The sequence below is a fragment of the Meleagris gallopavo genome, chromosome 9 (genome assembly GCF_000146605.3).
Source record: "Meleagris gallopavo isolate NT-WF06-2002-E0010 breed Aviagen turkey brand Nicholas breeding stock chromosome 9, Turkey_5.1, whole genome shotgun sequence".
Taxonomy (NCBI): Eukaryota; Metazoa; Chordata; class Aves; order Galliformes; family Phasianidae; genus Meleagris; species Meleagris gallopavo.
This window is the reverse complement of record NC_015019.2, coordinates 14,694,469-14,722,433: the sequence shown is the minus strand read 5'-3', so window position 1 is coordinate 14,722,433 and position 27,965 is coordinate 14,694,469. Positions and strand designations below refer to the sequence as shown.

General features: G+C 36.4%; 1 long non-coding RNA gene across 2 annotated transcripts in view; it reads right to left on the bottom strand.

Moving 5' to 3' along the window:
- The window catches only part of LOC104912205, a 156,620-nt gene that overhangs the window by 28,224 nt on the left and 100,431 nt on the right, over positions 1 to 27,965 (bottom strand). For both annotated transcript variants that reach the window (XR_002117748.1, XR_004160669.1), the window contains exon 3: positions 4,091 to 4,180. This is a non-coding gene — a long non-coding RNA (uncharacterized LOC104912205). The remainder of the gene's footprint in view (positions 1 to 4,090; positions 4,181 to 27,965) is intronic.

The following is a 27,965-nucleotide window of genomic DNA, read 5'->3' as shown; positions in this document are numbered from 1 at the left end:
TTCAGCCTTGATAATGTTCTTCTCACTTACAAAAGAAAATACATAAAGTAGAATCCATCAAATAGTCATATTGTGTAAACATCAGCTATTCATTAGCTCCTGTATATTGCTCTTGTAAGTATTTTACGTCCAGCCCCTGCTGAGCACTCAACAGAAATAATGTTAAGTAGCACAAATTTGGTGGAGCTCTCAAGGAATGACATGTGGAACTAATTAAACTATCATGACCATGAAAAGAGGATAAAAATGTTCAATGAGTGGACAGAAGAAAATAGAAAAGAAAAACAAACTGATCTTATCTCACTTCTGCGATGCTTTTGGGGAGAAGTAACATCATGAGGACAGCAATCACAGATTTGCAATAATAAGCAAACAATAAATCTTGTCTATCAATGAGAAAATTATAGACCGCAGGCAAACAGAATTTTGATTGTTGTTTTTATAGAGCTTGACTATCCACTTTCTAGATTACCTGATGACTTTTTGACCTCTAGCACATGGAGTTCAGTATTTTGTAGCACGTGCCTGAATTTAGGAAGCACATTATACATTAAGGAGACTACAGAAACATATTGTCTTCTCTGTATTTCATTTCTTTCAGAAATTGCAGCTGTCCACAGTATACTCCACTAATCCTTCAAAAACAAGAGAATTCAGAAGCCCTCCGTGAGCACCCCCCCATCACAGCAACTTCCTTCCTCTGGTTTCCTATTCTCTTAAGAACTTTAGAAGGTGTCAGCCAGAAAAACACAGGAACTTTCTTAGCAATAGACATAACTAGGGAGAGTTTATTATCAGGGGAAAAAAAAAAGAAAAAGAAAAAGACAAAAAAAACACATGCAGAAACAATAGCCAACAGTGATTTTCATCAACATATCTTCAAAGACGTTCTCATTTTGCATTGACAGCCAGCAGCAGCTACGCAGAAATAAAAGCAAGAATCCGACCATGAAAGAAGCAGAACTTCTGTGTAAATTATAAAGTCTGAAATCTGTGAGGTGATAAAGAAAAATATATCCTGTTTCCTATGTGACAGAGGTGCATGCTCACTGCTTAAACATGCGGCACGAGGAGCAGTAGCACGGGAACGGAATAAAACACGATGATGAGAACATGATTTCTATGTATGTAGTACATTTTTACCATCCCTCTCAACAGGGCTTTTGTCACAGAAAAGAAGTAAGGCATAATCTACAGATTGATCATGCAGCTGTGCATATTTGGCTCAAAGGTGTGTCAGCTTGTATTTGTTAGAAAGTCAGCCAGCAGGCACACATTGGGGGTGCCTGGGATGGGATCGATACAGACGTATGTTAAAAAGAGCAAGCAAATCTGGGTGGGTTTGCATCTCCATTCAGCTTGGTGCTTACAGTGTGCCTACTATAACTATGGTGTTCACTGTTTCTTCTTTTGTTTATTGAGTGAACAAGGTTGTTCTTAGAGTTAACGTGCCTACGTCCCAATTTTTAGATATTATTCAGATCCCATTTTTATATTAAAATCGGGTACACTGAAACTCCAGGACAAGAGTACAATGCAATGGTTACACTTTGGATGATTTCTCTTCAGCACAAATAGCACTTTTTTCTTAAAAAAAAAAAATAATAAAATTACAATTAAATACTTTTAAACCATCATCTATGCAGAATATTAAATCATGTTTATGTTTTTTATTTGTCCCAGTCATGCAAATACAGTTAGAATAGTAAGAATAGATAGAAAAAAAAAAAAGAATAGTCCAATGGGAGAGTTTACTGTCATAGGATGTGGGAAGTGTTAATGTGATAGATGCTGTAAAAACAAACACTAATAAAGAAATATATTTGAATCTTCCTAGAATTTTTTATTATGTATTTCAGTGATATTTCAACTCCAAATTCAGCTCATTTTTCCTGCGTGCCCCCTCCTGCAACCCCTTCATTTCTCATCTACCTTCCTTCTGTGTATTTCCTAGCATGCTCTACATCTAGAGTTCTTGTTTTTCCTCAAAGCATAATTGCAAAACTGAGGAAAAGAAATAAAAAATAATAGGAAAACTCCATATGCAGCAATTCAATGCCTAGCAACCTGTGATAGACTGAAGGAAGAAATCACAAATTATCTGCAAGAGGCAGTTGGAACTAGGGCTTGGGGTAAACAGACACACAAACAACATGTCAGCCATGATAAAGAGTGTAAATTTGAACAGATGTCACTTCCAGAGCAGCAGCAGGCAGATTAAACAGAATTGACTTTGGATGAAATCCAAGGAAGAGCAAGAAAATATGATGCTTTCACCCGGAGCTCTCACAGAAATCGAATCTCCAGAACCTCTTTTCTTTAGTAATCATAACTGAGGATGGCTAAAAAGAGGAAGAGACTTTAAGAAAGGCAGTTTAAAACTGCATTGATTACACACACTCACCTATCTATAAATATTTCCCTTACTGGAAAAGAAGAAAAAAAAACAACCAATCTCTTATGAACAGAAATTGCTTCAAGTCTTCAAGTTCTAATAATTTATGGTAGTATCAATTTCATCAACATGCTACTACTACTCAATGAATTTAGGTTAAGTCTGTGAAACAAGAAATAATGCTGAAATTCTCCAAACTAAGTAATAGTCATTACAAATACTTTATGTACATACTGTTTCTTGAATAACTCTGAATACTACCATTCTGTGCATGTATATTTTAAATCCAGGCTTCTTCTTACTTGCACACAACAGCTTATCAATAATAATATACAGTCCCAAAGCCTCTAATGTCTCCTTGACTTTGAATGCCAAATAATGAAACAAAACTTCATTTCAGTGGCCATAAGATTAATGAAGTCATGACCAAAAGAGTTCTGAGGTGCTCCCTTCATAATTATTCTATTAATTTCAAACCATCTGAACTCAAGAAAAATAAATTCCAATAGACTGCCAGCTGTCTATATTCACACACCCTAGAATTAAGAAAATAACATCTAAAAATCCAGTACAAATTCTGAATTAAGCTGCCATCACAACCACCATTGTTACTTTTACCTATTAGATACAAATAAAGAAAAGAGGGAAGCTGAATTTTGCCAAGTTGCAAAAGAAAGAAACAAACGACAGAAATAGATTACCAAAACAACTGCACTTTCAAATATTACTACTGAAATTAACTCCATCATATCATATGACTCAGGATCTCAGGATTACTCCTCTGGTTTCATAGAGGCCTGCTTTCAGTATGAGTCACAGAGAAGCTTATGCTACTTGCATGAAAGAAAAATGAATGTCAAGTCATTTCTAAAATTAATTAATATCAAATTTTCTAGTTAATGCTAAGCTTTATGTGGAATAGATAAAAATCACATTCTTTCTTTAATACGCACAACTGATGCTACTGTATTTCCACACATCTGAAAGCATTTTCATGTTTGTAAGTCCATATTTCAGGCTGAAATGTTACAGACTTTTTCTAAGTCTATCATACAAGCCTACAAAATTAAAATGCACTACTTGTGTCAAACACAACAAAATCATTGTTTGTTTATTTTTAAGGTGATAATAAAAAAGATTAATGATAGTGCTGGATAATGAAACAATCTGCCTCAAGGCAGGCAGCAGAATATAGAGTGAGACTCTAGCCACAGTCCTAAAAAAACAGTTTTCTCCCAAACACATTTAGAAGTCCCTTTCATTATCAGGTGACATTTTTGCATTTAAAAGAGAGTTGATTTTCATGCAGTGCTTAAAGGTCAAATAGTTAATCTACATCTGTAAGGAGAGTATTTTCCTCTGAAGAGATTTCTAGAGGACATCAAATCATTAAGAGCCATCAGACCCTACAAAAATTCAAATCTTTCAGTGTTTTTATGACAAAACCTTACATTGGTCCCAAAGAAACTAGATCTAGCTCACAAAAAAAATTTCAGATATCACACAGCTTAAAAAAGTAGCAACATCTATAGTTGAGTAGAGATGTAAACGTTTTAATATGATTAATTCAGAAGAAATGTCTTACTTAACGTGGGCCTTGGCAAAATTTCATCATATACGTTCACTATGTCTTTTCATTTCTAAGTGGAAAAAATCCAATGGTAAGCTGTTTTAACAATAGAAAGTTGCACTCACCTTGCTATGAAGTGCTGAAATTTTGACTAGCACATTCTTCATCTGTCCTTCAGTCCTCAAGTCATGTGGCATAAAACCCTTTGCTTTCTCCTGAAGCAGAGAAAAAGAAAAAAAACAATCTCGAATGAGAAAAGTGTAGGTCTAGCTGTACAAATCTTGTTTTATTTTTCTATTTGTTCAACATATTAAATAAATTTCTTAACTTCCTAAGACATCAGCCACTTGTCCTGTATACAGTGGCTGAAGAATTTTGTTGGGGACACTTCAAATAATAACGAAATACTGAGTTCTGGAAGCTAAGGACAAGTAATCTCAAAAAGATATTTGGCTTTGACAGTTATTGTCTTGAAAGAAGGCTATTCAACCTATCATTTTAGAATGGGATTCGAAAGAATTGCTTTTAATTCCTAGCTCTGACACAAACTTGTACAAGTACTTTCTTTATCAGTTTCATATTTGTAATAGGAACTATTCCAATGCAGATAATACCTTTTCTGGCCTTTTCCACAGACTGGTCTGTGCGACTGTGTCAAAAAAGGAACATTATATAGAAATATATTCATGCGTACACATAAATAAGAGAACAGGTTGGTATTATTTTATTCTCACTTCAAGGCAGCAGGCTCTTTACAGCACAAATGAAGGGAGTAGACAAAAAAAAAAAAAAAGAAATAATAATGAATTTAAACTAAATGAGGGTAAGATGAGGTTAAGATGATCAGAGAGAAGGAAGAAATTCTTAACTCAGAGAGTGAGGAGGCACTGAGAAGCTGTGGATGCCCCATCCCTGGAAATGTTCCAGGCCAGGCTGGATGGGGCTATGAGCAACCTAGAATAGTGAGAGGTTTGGAACTGGATAGGCTTTAAGGTTCCTTCCAACATAAAGACCTAAACCATTCTGTGATTATACAAAAACAAGTTTTGACCTTCACTACGCATGAAATACTCTTATGTGCCTGAAAGGAAGGTAGGGCTGTGAATTACATGAGTACTAAAGTCTTCTACAAGGACAGCTGTTTGTATCTTTCTGCAAGTACAGAACAGCACTGTTTATGAAGTTTTGCCTCTGAAGGAAATTTAAAGAATGAAATAAAGGGAGAAAGTGAGAAAAAAAAAATCCAATGAAAACTAAAAGGGTATATTGTACAAGATACGCTGTACAGACAGTAGTAAAAATAAGTTTTTGTTTGAAAATAATTATTCAAGCCACAGAAAAATAATTCAGCTGCCTGGTCTGTACTCATTGACAAATTCACCTTCACAGTGACATTGTCATTTCTATCTGAGCTTTATATTGAAGTTTTAGTACATACATCTTTAATTTTCATTCCCTTTTCAGCTCATCTAGAATAAATCTCAATAATTCCTTTGTCTTGCTTGCTTTCGGACCCAGGAATAAGAAATCCATAGTGTATAGGCTTTGATGCTTTTTGTTTTCATGATAACTGAGTTTAATTACAATTTTGTTTGCAGGGTCTCTTCAATGAAATTTAAAATGCCATTACTTTCCTCTCAAATACACGCAGTAATTTGAATGACTTACATTTTGACGTAATTAAGGTAAAACTAATCATTATATAAAAAACATTTTTGAATGTCTCTTGACAAAATATTATTGTTTATTTTGAATTCTTGCTTCATTCATTATCACAGGTGTTTTTGCTGCACCTGATGATCAATTTTATCGTTATTAGATGTAGAACTGTTAGAAAAATATTTGCTAAACTAACTTATCTTCCCAATTACTTTAAACAACCTGAAACAGACTTTTCTCCTCTTCTAATTAATGCTCTATGCTTCTATACACAGTCACCCTTGTCTCAAATTTTCATTTAAACAAATTTGTGTCCTTTGGAGGAGAATGAAAACTCCAGATCCAGGTCGTAGAGAAAACATGGACTTGTGGAAAATTGTGTCTTCCTTTCTATGTCCTCTTCATGCATCAGCCTGTCAGCATACACAGTTCAGTCTGGCTGTAGACTAACCTCCAAAACAGGTTTATGGTCATCTGAGATCCAAGTTAAAAAGGACTGTGAAAGAGACCTAATGATATCCCAAATTCCAGACAACCAGATAGACTTAAGTTTTGGATATGACTTTGTTTGCATTGGAAAAGTGAATATGTAATATAATAAAGCACAGGTCATCCAGCACACAATACAGTTCTTTATTTCTAAAATATTTCAGAAAATTATTTGGTTTTTGGTCTTGTCAACTTATTTGTTTTCTTCCAGTCTTCCCCACAAGTTTTTACTAGGCCATTCCCCAGGAATTAAGGATGCAGTTCCATATGAATGCCATAAATCTTAATTTTTAGTTGTCTCAATCCTCCCTTCATCTATATTCTTCATCCTCACACCAAGATCTACTTTTTGCTCAGCAATCTTCCTGAACTGGCTCATCACTGGATTGTGAAGGTCCCTGCTGTTTCAAGATGAGTTTAAACTGCTCTTTGCTCCCATCCGCCTGTGCCACAGGCTTCCCCTTGCTGCTTTTCAGGCACAAATAATTATCAGACCAGAAGATAAGCCAGAGAGAGGAGAAGATTCAGCTGAAAGTCACATTAAAGGCAGCCCAGACTCAAGACCAGTTTTCAATCTTGTGCATAATTAGGTATAGATAATGAAATAATCTTATCTAAAACAAAAATACTAAAACAGAAAAAAAAATCCATTCTATTTAACCATCAGAAATTATAAAATATGAAATTGCAACAGAAGACTTGTTATATAAATATCTCTCTCTCCAGGTTTAAAAAGAATGTCAAAACAAATTTCTAAATTAATGGATTCTTCAGTGAATACATAGGCTTTGTGAGCAACCTAATATAACCAATATCAAGTTATCCTTCCTTGTCAGGAAGTTAATAGTTATTAATAGCACACTGTTCAGAGAAATTTTACTGATGGTAAATAAACAGTACTAACAGGGCTAATTTACTTCTGATTACAGTATTTTTCCTGGTGAAAGTATCAAAGAAAATCCACAACACTGAAGTCTATTTTCTCTGCAAGAGGTAACTTGAGTAGAATAATATAGAATCATAGAACCATAGAATGGTTGGGCTGGAAGGGACCTTAAAGCTCATTCGTTTCCATCCCCTTTGCTATAGGCAGGGACACTTTCCTTTAGACCAGGTTGCTCAAAGCCCCATCCAACCTGGCCATGAATATAGGCGTTATGCTGATGTTTGCTTTCGCATGGACAATGAATAGAAGTAGACTATTAGGTAAAAGGACAGAGAGGGAAAATGAGAATATACCATGCTTTAAATGGTGGTTTATTCCCATAATAAAAAAGAAAGCGAAATTATCTATTTCATCTGAAATGGAAACATTTTCCCTAGATGAAACCGTTGTATCCTTGAAATTGTTAGTGCCTGAGAAATGTAAGCTCAAATGTTAGAGATGTATACTGGAGGAGGTATATTCTCCTGATTTCTTATGATTAAATAGTCACAGGGCAGTTATGCCTTATTTATTTACAGTTTTACTAAACCTACTGACACTTTTAGCTGCCTCTTTAAGGACTACTTCTGTGTTGTGCAATTAAATGAATCAATAAGACTGTCCTCTGCAGCAGTTTATTTGCAACTGGTAGCACAATTCTGTTGCATTAACAGTTCCTAGAGGTTCAAAGGCCTTCCCTAGACTACACATCCCCTATCACAGCACTTTAGCAGCACAACAGCTGGGCTGCAGGCAGATTCCATGCAATCCAAACTGTTATGCTATCTGGCAAAGGGCACGTGTGATGGAAAGAACAATCCCTGTGAGATCTGCCTCCCTTCTGACCTACTAAAAGACACAACAGCAACTGCAAGATCAATGTAGGTTTTCTCCTAAGGGGCACGGGGCGCCTGTGGTTACACCAGAGCAACACAACCTGGGACACAAACCTCTGCCCTCAGCTTCCCTAGGCTAGTTCCAGAATAAAGAGGGTGGGATCTTTCCAAGTCTAACAAAATATACAAAAATATGGGTACAGACTTATCTGTACCTTCATCTTTGGTTCTGATGTTTGGGGCTCAATATTACCTCTCTTTTACATTTACTTAGGGTTTGCACTGTAAAAAGTCAGAAGCAACAACAGATGCTTGTAATCTTTAATTCTAGCAATAATTTACAAAATGATTAGAGATGAGACATGAGTTGTACACTATGAAAAGAGAGCGAGAACTCAATCAACAAAGAATATAAGTTGGAGTTTTTCCAAAAGGAATTATTGTCCATTACAGAGGAGGGGAATAAGCATTATGGGGATCTCATAGTCAGTTTTGGAACATAACTTCACATAAAGTGTATATCTTTCTATAACGATTAAGAAGGGCAAATGTGACTTGGTAAAAGTAGAGGCAGCTCAATCACTCTGTACATTTTTATAGAATAAATTTATCAACTATTTGAACCTATTTACTGACCAAACAACTTACTAAACAAAACCAAGGTGAACAGAGGCTTTCCCATCTTGCCAACTAGTCAGCCACTGGACAACTGAAATGGAAGTTCAAAAGGACGTGCTTTCCTCAGCAGTCTACCGTAGAACATAAAGCTGACTCCCAAACTCAAAAAGCAATGAGTATAGCATGCACAGCAACTGCCCAAATCTATCCTTACTGTAATTTCAAGGAAGGAAGGAAGGAAAGGAGGGAAGGGAGGAAGGGAGGGAAGGAGGAAGGGAGGAAGACAAAAAACAAAACAAAAAAACACCTTTTTCCTGGTACAGAAAAAAAATAATAATAATAATCCCTTTTTATTTTGTAGAAAACCATAGAAGCCATTCCACTGAATGAACAAAACCCAACAGCTTTAAACTGAATGATTCTCTTACCTCATCTGTCCCTAACTTACACAATACATTGCTTCAGCCCTTATAAATGCAAGTCATCCTTTCTCCTGCCAATCTGTTGAAGCTGATCTTTTGACTACAGACTCAAAACTTTCCATATCGTTAAGACCACGATCACAACATTAAATGTTTCATGCAAAGAACTTTAAACTCAGTTTTACAATGTTATTTCCTTCCTAAATTTGCATGCACAAACTAATACCAAACACATCTTAGCTATCACTGGCTCCAATACCTCACAGCAATAATTGAAGTACGTTCACTTAAGACATCTCTTCTGCTTTTAAAGGTCATCAGGGTTTCAGAGGCATGTTCTATACTTAAAAAGTTTCCTCACATTTTAGACCTATTACCGGATCTCATTATATTTTCCATATATGAAGTACATCTCTTAAAGTTTACATTAAATTTTAAATGGTTAGAATTTTGAAAGGTCAAATAAATAATGAGGTATCTCACTGCCACAGGAAATATATTCGCTATTTTGCCACAAGGTTTCCTAAATCAGTGACTTCTGGAAGAAAATCCTTTGCTGTACTGACTTACTGCACTAAAATCTTATCATGCCTAGCCTTACAGAATATACAATACAAAATCACGTCAGGCAGAAGCATAACAAAACCTGGAGCAATGCTTTAGACTTGATAACTTTTCTCAAATGTACTTACACATAAAAGATTACCACCAGAATGTGTACAATGCATTGTATAAAACCCAATTTTGGGGTGTGTTTGTCTTTTTTGTCTTGTTCATTAAATGACAATGGTGGAGAGTGAAGTCAGGTCTGGATGTTTGTTAGCCTTCTGGTATACATTTTATTGATCTGCCTCTCTTGGGCAATCAGCCTCACCCAGGTACAACCACACCTGTCTTATAATACAGAGACACAGTTGCTTTTGTTCCATAGCTTGCATAGTGTTATATTAGCTTGCAGCTATGTAATCTAAAACTCAGAATCTTGTGCTAAACTGCATGTCTTAAATATCTCAAAATTGAGATGCTTTGAAAAGATGAAGGAAATGGGTGGGACTGAATTCCCCCGTGCAGAAAAAAAAATGACACCCACTGACGTTCATCCATGTTTGCTGAATATTTATGGAGAACAAAGAGTGGATGTGAGCACAGTGAGGTGGTGAGTGGTGCATTTCTACAGCACTGAGTAACCTGAAAGACAAGCCAGGGTTTGGAATGTCATGCACAGCTGTCACTCCACAAAATGAAGTGTCTCAATTAGCTCACCTGTGCAAATTGGCAAATAGTGATCACTATGTTGAAAAATAGTGCTTTATAACTGAGAATTTTCTCTATCAGACGATGTTATTGTGCTCTTTGTACCTGTTGTATATTCCGGGGAAATAAATAGGAGTTACTTTTGAAGCAACTGATGTATGTAAGAGTAAATAGATGTTATCTACAGCAGGGACTTGAAATGTCACTCTCTAACTCTCTAAATCCTAGAGCTGTTTCTGCACTTGTTATTCTTGCTGGAGACTTTCTCAAACTCCCCCATGGCCTGCTCTGCTATACTGGAGGAGTAAAATGAATTTAGATTTTAATAATTCTTTATTAAATACTTGATTTTTCTCTGTTGTTCAATGCAAGCCACATTTGAAATAAAAAAAGATCACCAATCCCATCTGAATTCTCTAATCACCAAGCTAAATATTCTTAGGACACTTTTATCTTTTTATCTTTTCTTTTTTTAATTGTTACACAAAAACCAGGCAAGTAAGCACCTGGACTCTTTAATAAAATATTCGACACCACAAATGGTTTTACAACACTGGAAGCCAAGTACCTGTTTGACCAGTTAAGTGAAGCTCATCCTCTCTTTAGCCTTTCCCATCAATCATCTCCAAAAACAACTCCCTGCACAACTGAAGTACATCTCAGAGTAACTCATCGATAAGACACTGAGGATTACATTAGGTTGTATGAAATGTAAGTAAGCATTTCAGTATTTAATCATTTCTAAGAACGTACTGCTTGGAATATTAAAAATATATATCCAAGAAAGAAAAGCCTTATGATTAACATCACAAGGCATCATTATGAAGCACCATAATCAAATGTGGTGCTCTACTGAACATCCAGAGAGTGATTTCTGCTGGAGTTGTCAAATGGAGTTGACTCCAGAGAGAAACCTTTTCCAAGTCTGTGGTTGTTTGAAATGAAAGGCAGAAGTCCCACAGTTTTTCTACTCCAATTTTGATACCCCAAATTTTGCAATCTCATAAGGCAAATATACTTCATCATTTACTATCTATAACTTTCACATTTTTTATACTTCCAGTATAGCTATATAAACAGTTCAACTTCCATAAAACTTTTTACTTGCTAAGGCTGTTAGCTTTACAGCAGGATAACATAAATTTAATTCAGTTTTCTGTTTTATTTTCATTTTCTTTAATAATTCCCTGTAGGAAAATTCCTTTATGCTTTGTTTCTTAGCTATAATTGTATAGAAGAGCCTTGAGGCAAATTAGAAACATAATAATCAATAACAGAGTTTTATTAAGAAATTGAATTTAGATAGACATGCAAACTGAACAATAATGTACCAATTTATCCTGCTACTTGGCTTTCTACATAAGATTTATTCAGAAAGATGCTGAATGAGGCAAAAAATGTTCATATTGGTGAACATCAGATTTTCTACACTGGCACTATTTGTAACTGTTATCTTTTTTCATTCTATTTTTTTAAATTTTGCCTTAATTATGGCATATGAGACATGACACTTAGCCTATTAATCAGATTTTCTATAATCACAAGACTGGCTACCCAGAAATCTTGTCATATCAACCCTTATGTGAATGGCCTACATGGAGCCACTTTATAAATTCCTTGTGGATGTTGCAGAAGAAAGAGCAGATCAGATCCAGTGACAAAAATGCATTTACCTTTTATTATACAAGGAAATTTAGGGAATTTTTAGGAGGAGGACATAACCAAATTATTGAATTGACTAAGCAGAAATAGTGAAACATATTTGGCATTATCATAAGAACAATAAATATCAACATCCTCAAATATTTTGTTCCAAACATCTTGACAAAGAGCAGCACAACTGAAGGCTCAAGCTCAGTGGTGGTGAGAAATTTAATACACTGCAGCCTGGATGCATGAAGGCAGCCTCATCTTGGCTATAGGAAGCTAAAAAATCCCATACTTCTACAGAGCAGAAAGCTTGCACTTGAAGGGACTGGATTTTTTTTAAGGCTCATTCCTAAGCCAGTACCACCACCTTCTGCCTCCAGTGTAACATGAAGGGTCACCAAAAGAGGTGCCAGATCCCTGGTGAGATCATGTGGGCTGGGCTGACGTGAGGATATCAGAAAGCAAAGGAAATGCAAATAAAGGCACATCCCACATCACCCACGGGGTATAGTGCTAGGGCACCTTGGCCTCCAGAAAGGCTTGCTGGTTGCTTTTCATACCTCCCAGCTCTCCAGAACCTGCTCTACCACTGCCAAAAATCTTTGCTTTGCTTATGAGCCATTCTGCTTTGTTCTGGCTGCCCTTTCTGCACTGAGACAGCACCACAGTCATCGCACTGCAAAGAGTTGAGCTTTCAATCAGGCTATCTCTCACTGCCATAACACATTTAATCACAAGAAAGTTAAAAGAAAATATGCAAAGAGGTATTGCCTTTTCTCCTCTTTCAAGTCTGAAATAAACATGAACTAACTGTCTCACACTATGCCAGACCTGTCTAAATAGATCTGTATCTTTGGAAGAAAAAAGCTGATGCAAAATAGGAAAGACGTAAATGGAATTAGATAAATAATGCTCCAGAGAATGTTGATTTTATTTTATAACCCAAGTGATCAAATATATCAAAGAAATTTAATCAAAAGAAAGGTGTGGTTTGAACTAACATTTCTTTGACCTTTAAGAGTCTGTGATTAACAGAAACTTCATTAAAAACTGCAATCAATGCTTGAATGCTTAAAGCAGTTTCTAGGTGATCACATTTTACAAACCCATAATGAACGTTTGCTACAGAGATTTCTCTTCATGCGTGCTCAAACCATACCCAACTTTCTCTTCATTCTGAGAGTCTCTAGGTCAGTCCTTCCAATTCTCACAGTGCCAGACACAATAGTTGCCACAAAAACAGTCCAGATAAATTTCAAGAAAGGTTATGTAGTTTTTTCTTAATAAGTTCTTAATGTTTTATTCCTCAGTTGTTCCAAGTTACTGTACCCACTGAACATTGCACCAAGCAAATATGTCCATCCAAGTGCATCTACTGACAAAGTTCTAAATCCTTTCTTTTAACTGAGGAAAACCATTCAAACTTGATCACAGCACAGAGCCTGCATTAGAATCATTGGATTGAAAGGCAGAATCTAAAGTTATCTTGTTCGATATATACTGAAGTTAAACACTTAACTGAATTTTCAGAAGACATTCTATTAAGTATAGAGTAGTACCATTAGGAAACCACAAGAAAATCCTAATTTTTTGTGCGCTCTTGAATATCAGAATTGTTCGATGACTTTTTCTGTTTCCTTTATATGCTGATCATCAATGTGGTTTCATTTCCATCTTTAGCATTCCATCACTAAGGCATATGGTATACAACTGGCTGTATGTAATGCATTTTGTCCAATTTTCCAATTCCATCTAAAAAATTCAAAGCCAGAGTTCTGACAAATGACTCACACAATCAGCTAAATTAGGGTACTCCAGTTGGTTTAACTGGCAACTTTCAAGCATGCAAAACAAAACAGCAAGGTTTTAATGGTTTAAAACCTCCAAAGTGAATCATAATACAAAATGTATTGCTCATCAGCTGGCATAGAAACCAAGGAATGCCATATGCTTTCAGTTTCATTTGTGTTGTTTATCTTTAGTACTAAATCCTAATGCAATACACTTTCTATTACTTTTCCATGTCAGGCTTTTTTAATGTGTAAGGAGGGTCAGGAAAACAAGACAATATTGGTTCCAACAGTCACAAGCCAATATAAGCTCTATTAATTCCAGGGCAGCTGAGAGCTATCAAATATTAAATTATCTCTTTTTTTTTATTATTTTCATGCGTGAATTAGAAAGCCCATAGTTAACAATACAGTTAAAATACCTGTTTGGATGGCTACCTATATGCTTTAGATCGATTTGAAAACAAAACATCAATAATCCAAAAACACAGATGATCAACTCAAGATTTAAAAATGGAATAGTTGAGACCTACATGTGTAAATACAGGTTAACTAGCTGGTGGAGAAGGGAATTTCCCCATTAAGCAGCACTGCATTAATAGATTCAGAGCTACATTTTCACTTAAGTATAGAAGGAATTATAGTGCCCTGGTGACAGTGACTCTCCATCTTGCAAAGCAAGAAGTCAGTACTTATGAAAACTCAGATTCCATCTAACATAACTCAGAAGTTCCCATATCCCTATCAGGATGCTGGTGTTTGCTTTCACTTTGTTCTATTCTGCTATAGACAAACATCAGCGTTGTGGAATTATCTTTGAGATTAATTTAAAGACACCTTGAAGTCAAAGTCAGATAAATTTTGGAGGATTCCTTTGACTTTCAATCACTGAGTTATTCCTCTCTATAACCTAGTGGACGTTCCTTCTCAATGACAAGCTGTTTTCATAAGTATATAATGGTCTTGTAAATGGTGCTAATAACCTCAAGTGACTTTAGAAGTTTCCTGTATTATCATAATCATCCTGTCAATTGTAACTATGTTTTGAATAATCACTGATCAAGGCATCCAAAAAGCAGAAGAGCTTCAAGATTAGCTATTCCTTTAAAACCTTTCTTTTCCTCTCAACTTCTGGAATCTTCAGAGATGAGTCATTTTGCATGCATTTCTGCTATTCACCGAATGGAAGGCATTTTATTGCTTCCTTGCTCCCCTTACTATTTATGTAGTACTTTCTCTGATTCTAATGCAAACAATTTTGGTCTTCTGTCTTCTCCTGGACTTGAACTACACCCACTATGAACAAGTAACATGCTGCAAAATGACATGATAAAAGCTTAGAGAAGGCAGTTTGCCAGCTGGCTGCTGTCCTAGAAACTGGGAGAATGACAGAAGGCAGCACATCGAATTGCTAACAAGAAATATGGCTGAAGACAGAAAATGTAGCTTAATAGAGATGCTGTAGAAATTAAAGCAGGAGAAAGAATGAATTGGATGAATTTGATTATCACTGGGGAAACAGTCACCTAAAACAGCACTCAAACACCAGACCATCAAACTCCAGAAATTCAGTTTGACTCAGTAAAAGAACAATCGCTTGGTAAAGAAATTGGAAGAGATGGTTGACCACAGGCAGTTCTGTCTACTTGGATGACAGAAAGCTGGAAGATACGCAGCTGAACATGGAGAAAGAAGAGTTAAAAAGCAAAGCAGATTTTGCTGAAGAGAAGCACATTAATTACCTTCCAGAGAGAATTAAGTCCCTGCAGTCTTAAAACACTTTGAACACAGTTTCACTGGGAGAAGGTCAGTGAAGCAACTGCTTTGTTCTCATTTAAGAAAAAACAAAACAACCCAAAACAAAAAAACAGGAGAAACCCCTGGGAACCATATATTCACTAAATTGTCTGTTTTATTTTAGAAAAAGCAATTAGAAGTAAAAATTAAAGTGCAATTAAAATACAAACCCCAGCACTCCTTCACGTATCTGGGAAGTATTCATCAATTCAATAACTATATTTGCCAAGTATTGATTAATATTTAGTAAATAAAAAGCAGACCATGAGGTAAAATACTTTTTGGGAAGGGGGAACATCTGCAGACAAAGATGTCTTTAAAAAGAATTTGCTAGAGGTGTCCCGAAGAGTTAGAGCCTCATAGAAAAATGTCTTGCCTTTGATTATTTTAAATAAAATAGTCTTAATATTCTTGAAGCTCATGACACAGCATTCTCTGCAGGTTTTACAATGTTCTCCAGTGCCAGCTTTAAGGCCATTACCTAAGAACAATTTCACTACATATAAATGTGCTAAGGCATAGATTAAAGTTTAATTAATCAGATTAATATTTTTCAGTGCAGCCTTTGAATGGACAGTCTATATAAATATTTTTTCCTACATTTATATAAAACTAAATTTCAAATAGTGAAACAGGAATGTAATACTAAGAAGAAATATTATTCTTTATCTTAATTTGACAATATTTGAACTAAGGCAGCTTTGGAAGGTTTTGATTTGTTTAAAATATTCCAATATCTAAGTCTGAGCTGAAGTTAACTTCTTAGGAAAAAATTTAATTATTTGTATAATGCCTTCTCTCTTAAAATTTCACTTGCAGTCTGAATTTATTTAAACTCAACTTCTGTCCAAGTGGATAGAATCACAGAACATTTGGGGTCTTCAGGGATTGGTTCCTGATGAGAGAATCTTCTGATCTCTGTCTCGTGACCAGCAAGAGAACCTGAGGGAATGGCATGGAACTGCAATAGGGGAGGTTCGAGTTGAATATCAGGAAAAAAATCTTCACGAAGAGGGCGAACAGGCTTCCCAGGGAAGTGGTCATGGCACTGACTTTGCCAGAGTTCAAGGAGTATCTGGACAACACTCTCAGATATATGATCTGACTTTTGGGTGGTCAGGCATGGAGCCAGGAGTTGGACTCAATGATCCTTGTGGGTTTCTTCCAACTCGGGATATTCCACGACTCTATGATATCACCTAGTCCATCAAATTGGCTAAAGTAGGTTGCTCAGGACCGTGTCCACTCAGATTTTGATTAACTCTGAATATGGTTACTTAATATTCTCTCTCAGTAATTTCTGCTAGTGCCCGGCCACAATCACAGCAAAAAAAAGGTTTATCTTATTTAAATGGAATTTCGTGTATTACATTGTCCTGTCATGAAGCATCACTGAGAGAGCCCATACTTTACTATCTTTCATCAGGGATTTAAGGGTATTCAGATATTTATTATTCTACTTCCTCAGGTTGCTGGACCTGTCCAGTAAAATCAAGACTTACTTGAGCCGCGGAGCACAGAACTGGACAGAATGAGCTCAAAGATGATTCACTGAACTATATTCACAAAATTTCTATTTAAGATCCCTCTTTCCTACTCTCATCTAATGCCGTTAAAATAAGATCTTGTACCTCAACTACTTTTGACTGCTTAGCTGAGCTTAAACACTTTGTTTCCTTTTGTTTTTAGATGACGCATTTAGATATCCATTTCTTATGTAAGACTCCTTGTTTAAGATTCAGGTGGGATAGAATTATTTCTGTTTATCTTAGTAAATAGTTCATCCCTCCTCTCCCTACCCACCCCCCCCCAAAAAAAAAGAGAGAGAAACAGGTTTTAGAGGAAAATAATCAATTCCTATATATACATACACACATATTAATGTAAGTAACAAGTGATGCACAAGTAATTGCTTACCATTCCCTTAATTAATGCCTAGCTAGCCCCCTGCGCAGCAGGAAAAAGTGAGATGAACTCTCACTCCCTTCAGAACTCCTTCTGCATGATGTCATATGGCATGAAAAAGCCCTTTGGCCAGTCCAAGTCAGCTATCTTAATTCTGTTCCTTCCCACTTCCTTGGGCCCTTTGTTACGAGTGGCTCTGGCCCTTTACAACACTGCTTAGCAGCAACTATAAACATCAGAGTGTATCAACATTGTTTTTCTCCTAGAACAAAACATAGCATCATCCAAACACTCTGAAGAAAACAATTTCATCCCAGTTGAAACAAAAAGACACCTCTTTTTCTAAATATATATATATCTTTGAGAGCTGAGTTTGTATCATGCATGAATTCTGCTATGATGACTAGCTTCAAGGACTGCGTTCTATGAAGTGGATTTTTAGCCCAGGCTGAGCACAGACATTACCTCTATTGTTTCTGGCAAAGAGCATGAGCACTAGCAGGTGCTCCATTTGCCTGGTCTCTTAAAAGCCAAGAGGGATCAGCAGTGGAATCTCTAGAAGTTTAATACTTCCACCTCTACTAGTTCTTTAGTAATCTGAAGCTCCAGGAGTAATCCCAAAGTTTCAATCCTGCCACCATTTTGAAGAAGAAAAGAGATTGGATAAAGAACTCACATGCTTCCAAGACCATTCTCTGATTTGTAAATTCTTATCCACTGCCACATTTATGTAACAGAGCATTCAGAAGCCATCTGTTCTCCAGCCCACTCCTTGTATTTTGGTACCATGGACCTACAGGCACAGCCATCACCAGCTCCTACCTGAACACCACCACTTGCACATGCTGCCTAGAGCTCTGCAGCCAGCTGCTGCTCTGGCACTCTGAAATGCAATTAACTTGTAAGAGTAGAAACTCCTGCAGTTTTAGAATTCTCCGGGGAAGCGAAAGAAAAAGGATTGACATTAACTATATTATATAATTCAAGTTTTTATTATATATAATTGTGTACCTGAGTGACCTGGATATCACTGTGAGCAAATTCTCAAGAGCAAGGTAAAGCAAGCTTGGGAAATTCCTTTCTATTACCAAAATCTCATGGGCTACTGCTACTTTTGTGAAAGTACACACTTCCCACTTGTCTTGATTTCTCTCACAAAACATCTATACATCTCAATCCAAACTTAATATCAGAGCAAATCTTCACAACTACTGCCATCATTTTATGATATTTTTGATTTTTCACTGTAGCTCAGGCTATCTCAGTCACAACTGTTCTTGGATATGATCACCTACTGAAGAAATACAGACCGTACTTCGAACTTTTAGAAAGATTTTCTTCCCAGAACAAGCCTCTGAAAACACTTGGAAAACCTTTTGTTTTTTGGATCTTAGTGTTGTTTTTTTTAAAATGCTACTCATCCATTCCCCACATAAGACCCTAACGCTTATTAATCCAGTGCTTTCAAACGAGTAATGGATAATTCAGGAAAAACATCATCATCTTGCACCGCTAGATCTAAAGAATTGGAGACAAAAAACACTTCATCTCTGGAAGAGACAGGAAGTTTTTGTTTATGCAATCTCATAGTATCATAGAATTGCTTAGGTTGGAAAAGACCTTCAAGATCATCAAGTCCAACCACAACCTAACCATACTACCCTAACTCTAACAACCCTCTGCTAAATCATGTTCCCTGAGCACCACATCCAAACAGTTGTTAAACACATTCACTAAATCACCTCCCTGGGGAGCCTATTCCAGTGCTCAACAACCCTTTCTGTATTTCCATTTCCTCTCGTTCTGCCACCAGTGAGAAGAGACCAACCCCACTTACTGCAATCACCTTTCAGGTATTTGAAGAGAGCAGTAAGGTCTCCTTTCAGCCTCCTCTTCCCCAGTCTGAACAGCCCCAAATCCTTCAGTTTCTCCTCATAGGACACATTTTCCAGGCTCTTCACCAGCCTTACTGCCCTTCTTTGGATCTGCTCCACCACCTCCATGTCCTTTCTGTACTGAGGTGCCCAAAACTGAGCAGAGCACTCGAGGTGAGGCCTCACCAGTGCCGAGTACAGGGCAGGATGACTTCCCTAGCCCACCTCACCACAGCATTCCTGATACAAGCCAGGATGCCACTGGCCTTCCTGGCCACACTGCTGGCTCACATTCAGCCGACTGCCCATCAGCACACCAAGGTCCCTTTCCATCAGGCAGCTTTCCAGCCTCTCCTCCCCAAGCCTGTAGGGTTGCATCAGGTTGTTGTGACCAAAATGCAGAACCCAATTCTTGGCCCTGTTGAAACCTTGGCCTATCAGTCCAGTCTATCCAGGTCTCTCTGTAGTGCCTTTCTCCCCTCTGGCAGATCAACACTCCCTCCCTTTTCTCATCATCCTTTTTTTTTTAATTGGCTGCAGCAAGTCCCTGTACAGAAAACCGAATTTCTCATGATAAATTAATATAAACATATTAACTCATTTGATAAAAGATTTATGCTTCAATCGCAGCAGGACTGGGAATTTCTAGCACCCCTTGATGTATCTGACACGCAGATACATTATAGGATCTTTGGGCAGTTTACATGCAAATCACCAAAAGAAGGTCCTCTGATTATCTTTTTGTCCATGTCAGATCTCATCACTCAGTGAAGAAGCACTCTCTGAAGCTAGAAGCCCATAAACCGTGACACCACTCTAGTGCATCTTTGGACTCCATGATTCACACTCCATGATCCCACAGGTCTCAACACCAAACCTGCTTCCTAAGAACAAGCCAGTGCATATGAAAGCAGTCCTTTTTTTCCACTCAGGCCACTAGCTGATGCTGTTCAACATCTTCCCAAGGACAGAAACTATGAAATGCTTTACCAGGTTTTCCAGTTTCCAATGGAAAATTATAATACATGGGTATCAGCTGTCGCCCCATTATGCCCTCTCCATCTCTCTCTGTCCCTTTTCATGAACTTCAATTTTCTTTGCCAGAAAGTGAAAATAAAAATATTGCTGTGCTACCATATGAATACATGATGAGCCTGCATCTTGAATGCTATTTACAACAATGTTCGACTCCGCCTCATCAAAATAAAAATAATAAAGAATAGAGAAATCATCAAGAACATTGATGAAAAATGTGGTACTTCTTCCAAACGAGGAGCAATTAAACAGACTAGAATTCCTCAGCTTAGAAAAGAGAAGCCTGAGGTGTGTTATCTACATGCACATTCACAATGCAGTTTTATTTCCAGGCCATCAAAGGAGTTCAATTGACAAGGGCCAGTCCTAGTAAGGAACAAAACTAATCAACAGTTCTAAAATTGCACTTTGATATGAGTCCTTTTTTTTCTTAAATAATTTTACATGCCATGCTAATTTCAAAATTTAATCAAAATTAAATGCGGTATCATCTGCCACTTTGCAGCCAACTCCATCAACACTATCACGCTCACTGTTAAAAAATGCCATCCAGAGAGAAAAAAAATCAGGCTAGTCTTAGAAGAGATATTCTCAGCTTGACTATGCTCAGTTACACTCATATTCATCTACTTGTTTCTTTGCTGTTCAACCCAAGTACTGATACTGTGGCAATACCACTACTCCTACAAACATTTCAGTTAGCTAATGCATTTGCCACCATTCAGTGTTCAAAAAGAACTCTTAAACCATTTGATAGATAATGCAAGTCCTGATTACTTTAACAAAGGTTATGTTATACCTTGACAAACTGCTGCAATGAACAATATTTAATCAAGTGTATTGTGTGCATACACGCTAAATGTATATTTTCCTCCACTATAAATTACGCACATTCCAGAATTTTCATAATCAGCTGGTACCTTTGTTAATATTCCTTTATTCTCAGGATCCTCTTACTAATGATACTATTTATAATCCTTATATTTTTGTTTCCTTTTGCTTTATCAATTTCTCTCTGTAGTTCCTTCTAAATAACATGCCTTTGTTGCAATCAATCAGCTTCCCACTCTTCCTATTTGTTATAGTATTTTTGTTTTTCTTACAAATGCTGTAGTTCTCTCTCTACAGCAAGTTTTATAGTATAGCATATAAAATCTTTAAAAAATTAAATCCAACATACTCAACAAGATATTTCCTTGAGGGACATGAGTGTCAGAGAAGCTCTGAAAGCACTTTAATTAAAATGGAAGACCTGGTGCTTTACATTTAAAAATCTCACCGAAATAAGAACATAATATTTCATGAGCTCTTATTTATGTAAATGAGTATTTTGTCATATAACCAACTAATTTAATAATATTTTCAGTTCATTAGAGGTTTTAGAGATTTTCTTTGTTTTTTTAAGTCTGTCTACTCTCATTGGTTCATCTTTCTAATGAATCACTAAGAAAAGCAACCTTTGTCTTTGCTCAGTTTATAAACAGTAAACTAAATACAGAGCTAATTACTCACTGAATATTAAGGAAACTTCTAACCTACTGTGCTGCTTTCAAACTATAATATAAAATGAATACAATCCTTAGATTATTTTATTTCACAAAATTGTGTGCAAAATTTTACAAAAATGTAAAAGTATTTACTGAGAAATATTAGTAAACTTGAAAATAAAAACATACGATGAACACACAAGTAGTGTGAATTAGTAAGAGCAGCATGAGATCTAGACAATGGATCTATCATCTCACAGCATCATTTATCATCTTTTTCCAAGCGCATTTTGAAAGTATCCAGCCAAATGCAAAGGTTTGAAATAATTTTATTAGGCATTCAATTAGCTTAATAGAGATTGTTTTAATTGCTCTGAGATAAAACTAAGTTTTAGCTTTCTATATACATGACTCCCTACCTTGGATGAATTAAAAAGGGGGCTTATACAAAAACTAAATAAAGTAATGAATGTAAATCATCATTATTACTTTCAGATGGAAAGCATTTTAGTCCAAACACCTTGAAACTGTTGTAGAAAACTAAACATTGTAAATACTGTATTACCAGTTTACAAATACAGCTGCTGACTCAGACAAAGCAGGTGGAAATAAAGAAACCCATCTGCCATCTTATGCTTTATGACTGCAGGTAAAATTTGCTTGTAATTGAGCCTGGGAATTGTTACAATCAATAGAAATATTTTTAAAGATTTTTTTTCTCTAAGAAAACATTTAATTTACAGTATGTAGCCTTTTGTGAAGCCAAAAGAAAGGTCAGGTGAACAAGAGATCTATCTGATGGGGGTAGATCCTGTGTGGACTACATCTAATCAGGCAGCGAGGTCCTCATAACCTCATCTAACCACAACCTTTCCCAGAGGCTAACTGAGCAAGACAAGGCCCTGCCAGGACTAGTGAAGTCATGGCTTCTCTCCCTCCTGAAAATTTCATTCTTGTCATTGACACCTGAGCTAAGATGACTCCTCTCAGATTCAGAATCATCACAAGTGAACAGAGACCCTTCCTCATCTTGAAAGGGTTAGATACAGACAGTAACCATTTTGTCTGATTTTTCAAATAAAGTATATTTTCCTTTTCTCTGTTTCAGTACCTTTAAGTATGTAGTGCCTGAAGACTTACAACAAGCTGCTAATGTTGTATGAAATTAGAAATTCCTATTCAATGCATAGAGAGATTATTTTGTGCATTCACTATGGTAATATTTGTTCTAAAGCTCTACTCAAACATAAAAAAAAAATAATAACAATAAAAAAAGAAAAAAAACATATGAAGTTTCTCAGCGTCACTGATAAAGGAGTCACAAATGGAAAGAGTTCATAAAATCAAGACAAATATTCTGAAAACCAAGCTACCATCCATTTGTATATTTCTTATTTCCAAGTGCATCTCCTGACCAGAAAACACAACAGCCTCAAAACAACGTTAACTGAAAATTAATAATATTATAAAGAAAAATATTGGAAAGTCACATTGTACTGCTGCCCCATGCACTGCTGCAGGCAGCTACTGATGAAGGCACTGTGAACCAGAAGAACTGATTCAGTAACATGACCCAGATAGGTGACTCCTGCCCCTGCTCCAGGAGCAATGTGTGCCTGGCTCTGTAAGTTGTAGCATGGAGAAGCAAAGATTTTTAAGACACCTTATTAGCTGATAAAGGTAACAAATAACATAACGACAAAGCATAACCAAAAGAAAACAAAACACAGAGAACTTGATGAAGAGTTATTCCTTACTTCTAGAAGCATCATCAGCACATCTGCATGACATTTCTTCGAGCCCAAAGTGTTAATCCATCAGAAAATGAATTTGGTGCAATCAGACAGATTTTACAGTGAACATGCTTTCAGTAAATCCCAAATGGCTTAAAATTTCTTCAGTAATTAATTATTTAAATCATAACAGAATTTTTCATTATACTATGTAAGTCCTTTACAGAATTATTATAGAAATTTAACTTACAAAAATGCATGTAACCACTGTGGAAAAATGTCTTGGTGTTCTGGTGCCTTTCTAACATGTAAGTAATTTTATAAGAAAGCTTTACAACTTTAAGTATCTAATTTAACTCTAATATTTTCTAGGATCCAACTAGCTATTTCTTTCTTCATGTCAGAATTGCTTTTTTCTTGAAATCCCACGTACTCAGCTGAGCTGAGAAAAATTTGCCTCTATCTTCTTTCTTTGATTACCTTACAGCTTCACCTTTTCTACCCCATCCTTTAGACGTGAATACTACAGAAACCACAAGATGTGAATGCAGCAGCTGAAGAAGCACTATTAGCCCATGTTCTACTAAAGGAACTGTACACATGTAGGCCACAGAACTTCAGGCACACCATAGAGCAGACCAAACACATTAATGATGTCTGCTAGAAGCCATTTTTATGAAAACTTGTCAATTTGAAAATTCAAAGAATAGCGAGTTTTGCAATTAAATTCTAGGTATATCAAGCCATTTCCAAAATAATTGAAGTTACCAGCAAAGAGTTATTAATTATTCTTGACATTTCCATTGTTTTGCTCATTATTCTTGTGCCACATTCTTGTTTCGTACTCACAAGCCAGAACTCAGGAGCCTGAGCTTCCCAAGCAGCACTCAGAGAGCCTGTTACCTCTCATCCTACTTACAAGGCTCAGCTGTTGACTGTCAGGCAGACCTAGTGAGATCTTCCACTGTCCTGCTAACTCTTTAGTTTCTGCCAATATCAGGATCCAGCTTCCTTCTGGTTTCCTCTCCAGTGACCCTTTGTACAGTACCTTATGCACTTCCATGAAAGCCAACTCACCAGCAAAGCTTACAAAAAGGAAATACTGACATCAATCAAAAAACGTATAAACTTTTTGTTTCGCTTATGGCTTTTTTAGGGGATGTTTCCATTTAGCTGACATTTGGTTGATACACAAAGGAAGCTGAGTATATCATTAAACATGAAGACAGGAAAATAACATACAAATAAAAGGTAAGGAGTTATTACTGTGTTCTCAAAAAAAGTAATAGCATTCATCAGACTTGCTACAGTCCCCTGGAAAAGCATTAGTATGGATAGTAGGTAAAAATTAAGTTGATAAAGGAAATGAATAGAATCATTTGGAAATAACCACAGCCTTGCAGAGCTATGCATTTTGAACACAGGCAGATGAAAATCACAGGCCTGACCTAAAATGTAACCCTTTTCTTTACAGATTACATTATTTGTGTTCGACATGTCAATCAAAAATAGCAGGAATTCACTTCAGTAGCTGTGAAATTTGATTAAAACTTAATGCATTCTATCTTTTACAAAGTCTGAATGCATTTGGATGGTGAACAATCTGTGAAATCCCAGTTCTGTTCAACTGGATTTCTTCCTCAAGCAGCTTAACAGACTAAGGTGTAAAAAATATTGGGAAGATGATGAATTATTTTGTCAATGTATATGATATGATTAAGATCTATCATGACATTTACTAATCATTATTTCTCTCATACAGAAAGTTAGAATACTTATCTATCAGACACTCTATAAATATTAGGTACATTGGGTCAGAAAAATATGATCTTCATTCATTTGCTGAAGCTTCCACAAAAAAAAGTTATAATTAAGATAATTCCATCCCTTTGCAGCAATAAGCTCCACAATTCTGAGTCCTAATTTTCAGCTTCCTTCCAGTCCCTAAAAGAAGCAGTTTCAGTAGTGCAAATAGAAGTGAAAGCATTTTATGATAAATTAAATTTTATGATTTGGATTTTATCTATATAGATTTATCTAATTGTGTCCATGTTTCAGATGTAGTATTTTACAATGTAGTAACATCAATTGCACTAATATCTGTAGTACCAAATTGGTAAGACTGGATTTGAAACTCTTTCACTACCTTTACTACTTTAAAGTGAATAATTTCAATAATTATGATATTCTTTTTATTATAGTCTTCAGGGGAGAGTGAAAGAAAATATATTCAATCCTTTTACTTTCATGGGAGACCTCTAATAGCAGCATGTAATTATTTTACTGTATTTACTGAGTGAGACACATGGTGCAGTTAGGTGAAGGAAATACCAACAATATATGGCATGATGGTGATAGGCATGCACAATCTCAAATCTATATGAAACTGCAGAACCAGTTTTCTCCCCCTCCTGAACTCAGCAGTTTGAAAGAAGAAGAGAGAATGGCCTCAAGTTGCAGCAGGGGAGATTCAGGACAGATATTATGAAAAAATAGTTATGTGAAGGAGTGATCTGTACTGGAACGGGCTGCCCAAGGAGGTGGTGGAGTCACTGTACCTGGAGATGTTCAAGGAATGTGTAGATGTGGTACTAAGGAACGTGGTTTAGTGGGCAATATTGGTGGTAGGTGGATGGTTAGACTAGATGGTCTTAGAGGTCTTTTTCAAACTTAGTGACTCTATGATTTCACTATTATCAATTAAATCAGTGATAATTTAGTGCTTTTTAAGGTTGTCATTACAATGTGGAGTCTACCTCCCCAAATTACTGATGATTCTTAATTGCAATCTTAGTCTAAAAATCTGAGTTTTCTGTCTTTGTTCATCACTTTTAAGATGTTAGAGCATTTTTAGAAATGTAGCACTGAAGGCTGTGTAATCTCCCAGAATTCATACTGAAAACTGTCTTTACTTCCCCAAAAACAAGTCCTATAGTTTAAAAAAAAAAAGTGAAAACATTCCCCAAAATTCTGTTTTTGGGTTTATTGCAGACTGTCTTCTACCCTTTCAAAAGAAGACAAATGTTTTTAGGGGCAGTTATTTGGCAAACAGAGCAACGTGCAGAGAAGATTTAGATTACTATACAGTATCATGATTGACACTTTAACCCGCAGTTGGAATTCTATATAAAATCAGTCATAAATCATTTTGGCCTCTGATTTCCATGTTTTTTTCTTTGAATGAATACAATGGACTGCACCATTTTTTCTTCAGGGTTATCTGGAGACCTGATCCCATAACAAAATCTCGTTTTCAACTTCTTGTAGCAACAGTAAATACTGTCTCTGCAAGCTGGTGATTTCCAGACATCTTTGGAAGATGCGTGGACAGCAAGGCCAAAATGGACGGCAAGCATCCCTGCGGTGTGGCTGAACCACACTGCTTTATTTCTGTTACTGCTATTCACCTGAAATTCATGGACACAAATCTATGTAAAAGACAACTTACTGCTTGCTAACATTTATCTGGCCAGATAGAGCAGCAGGGATGTAGGGCAGATTTAAAGATTTCCACCAGGTGAGAGATGTGAGGCCCTGGTGCTGGCGTTGGGTTTGCACAACTCTGTGAGGAAATGGAAGTGACTCTGGAACCCCTGCATCTAAAATAACCCTAACCAACCCCTGTGTGAGGAGAAGGATCAGATGTCACTACTTGAAGACAGTGGTGAAACACTCAGGGTTTTCTGAAGTGGCCTGTTAACCAGAAAAGCCATCAATTCACATTTTCTTGGGCAGATTAATGCAAAACAAAACCCAAAAACAAACCCAACCTTAAGACAAAAAAGGAAAAAAAAAATCTGTTCATTAAAACCATGACCAAGAGCAACAGACCCCACATTTTCAGGCATCCTGAACAAACTCATTATAGAAATCAGTGTTAGCAGAAAAATACCAACCCTGGAAATATGCTAATTCTCTTAATCCATCAGCATGTACTTAGTCCAGTAATGCATGCTAAAGCCATTCCTTTATTAAAAATAAAAGAGCTGTACAATCTGAAAAGTTCAAGTCTTATATTGATAAGTAAAAAAAAATAGTACATATACACAATATATTTTCAGATTACTTTCTGTATGAGGAACACACAAATTCATCTATTGCAGTAGCTATGCGTCATCCAGCCCTAACGTACTTACTATAGCAGTAATATATATATATATGCAGCATATAACAGGTTACCTGTCCCCAGCTCCTTCCCCTTGTACCACCTTCCTCCCCATCAGGAGTCCCTCGAGATTTTCTTTTTGCTTGTAAGCCTTGAGTTTCATCCACATTAAGCATAGGCTAAATCAGGAGACGTGTTATAATTTAATCACAGAGATTCCAAGAGTCCACACACAGGAATGGTAAGCAACCTCACACAGAACTCTGCAGCACTGCATTTGTGCCCAGGCCAGCTCAGGTATCATTCACATGACACTGAATTGTGCCATGTAGACAAAACTTTAACTTATGCAGATGATATGATTCTCAACGCCTGAATCCAAGATGAATAATTCTCAAACACTTCCCACTAAAATAACGTA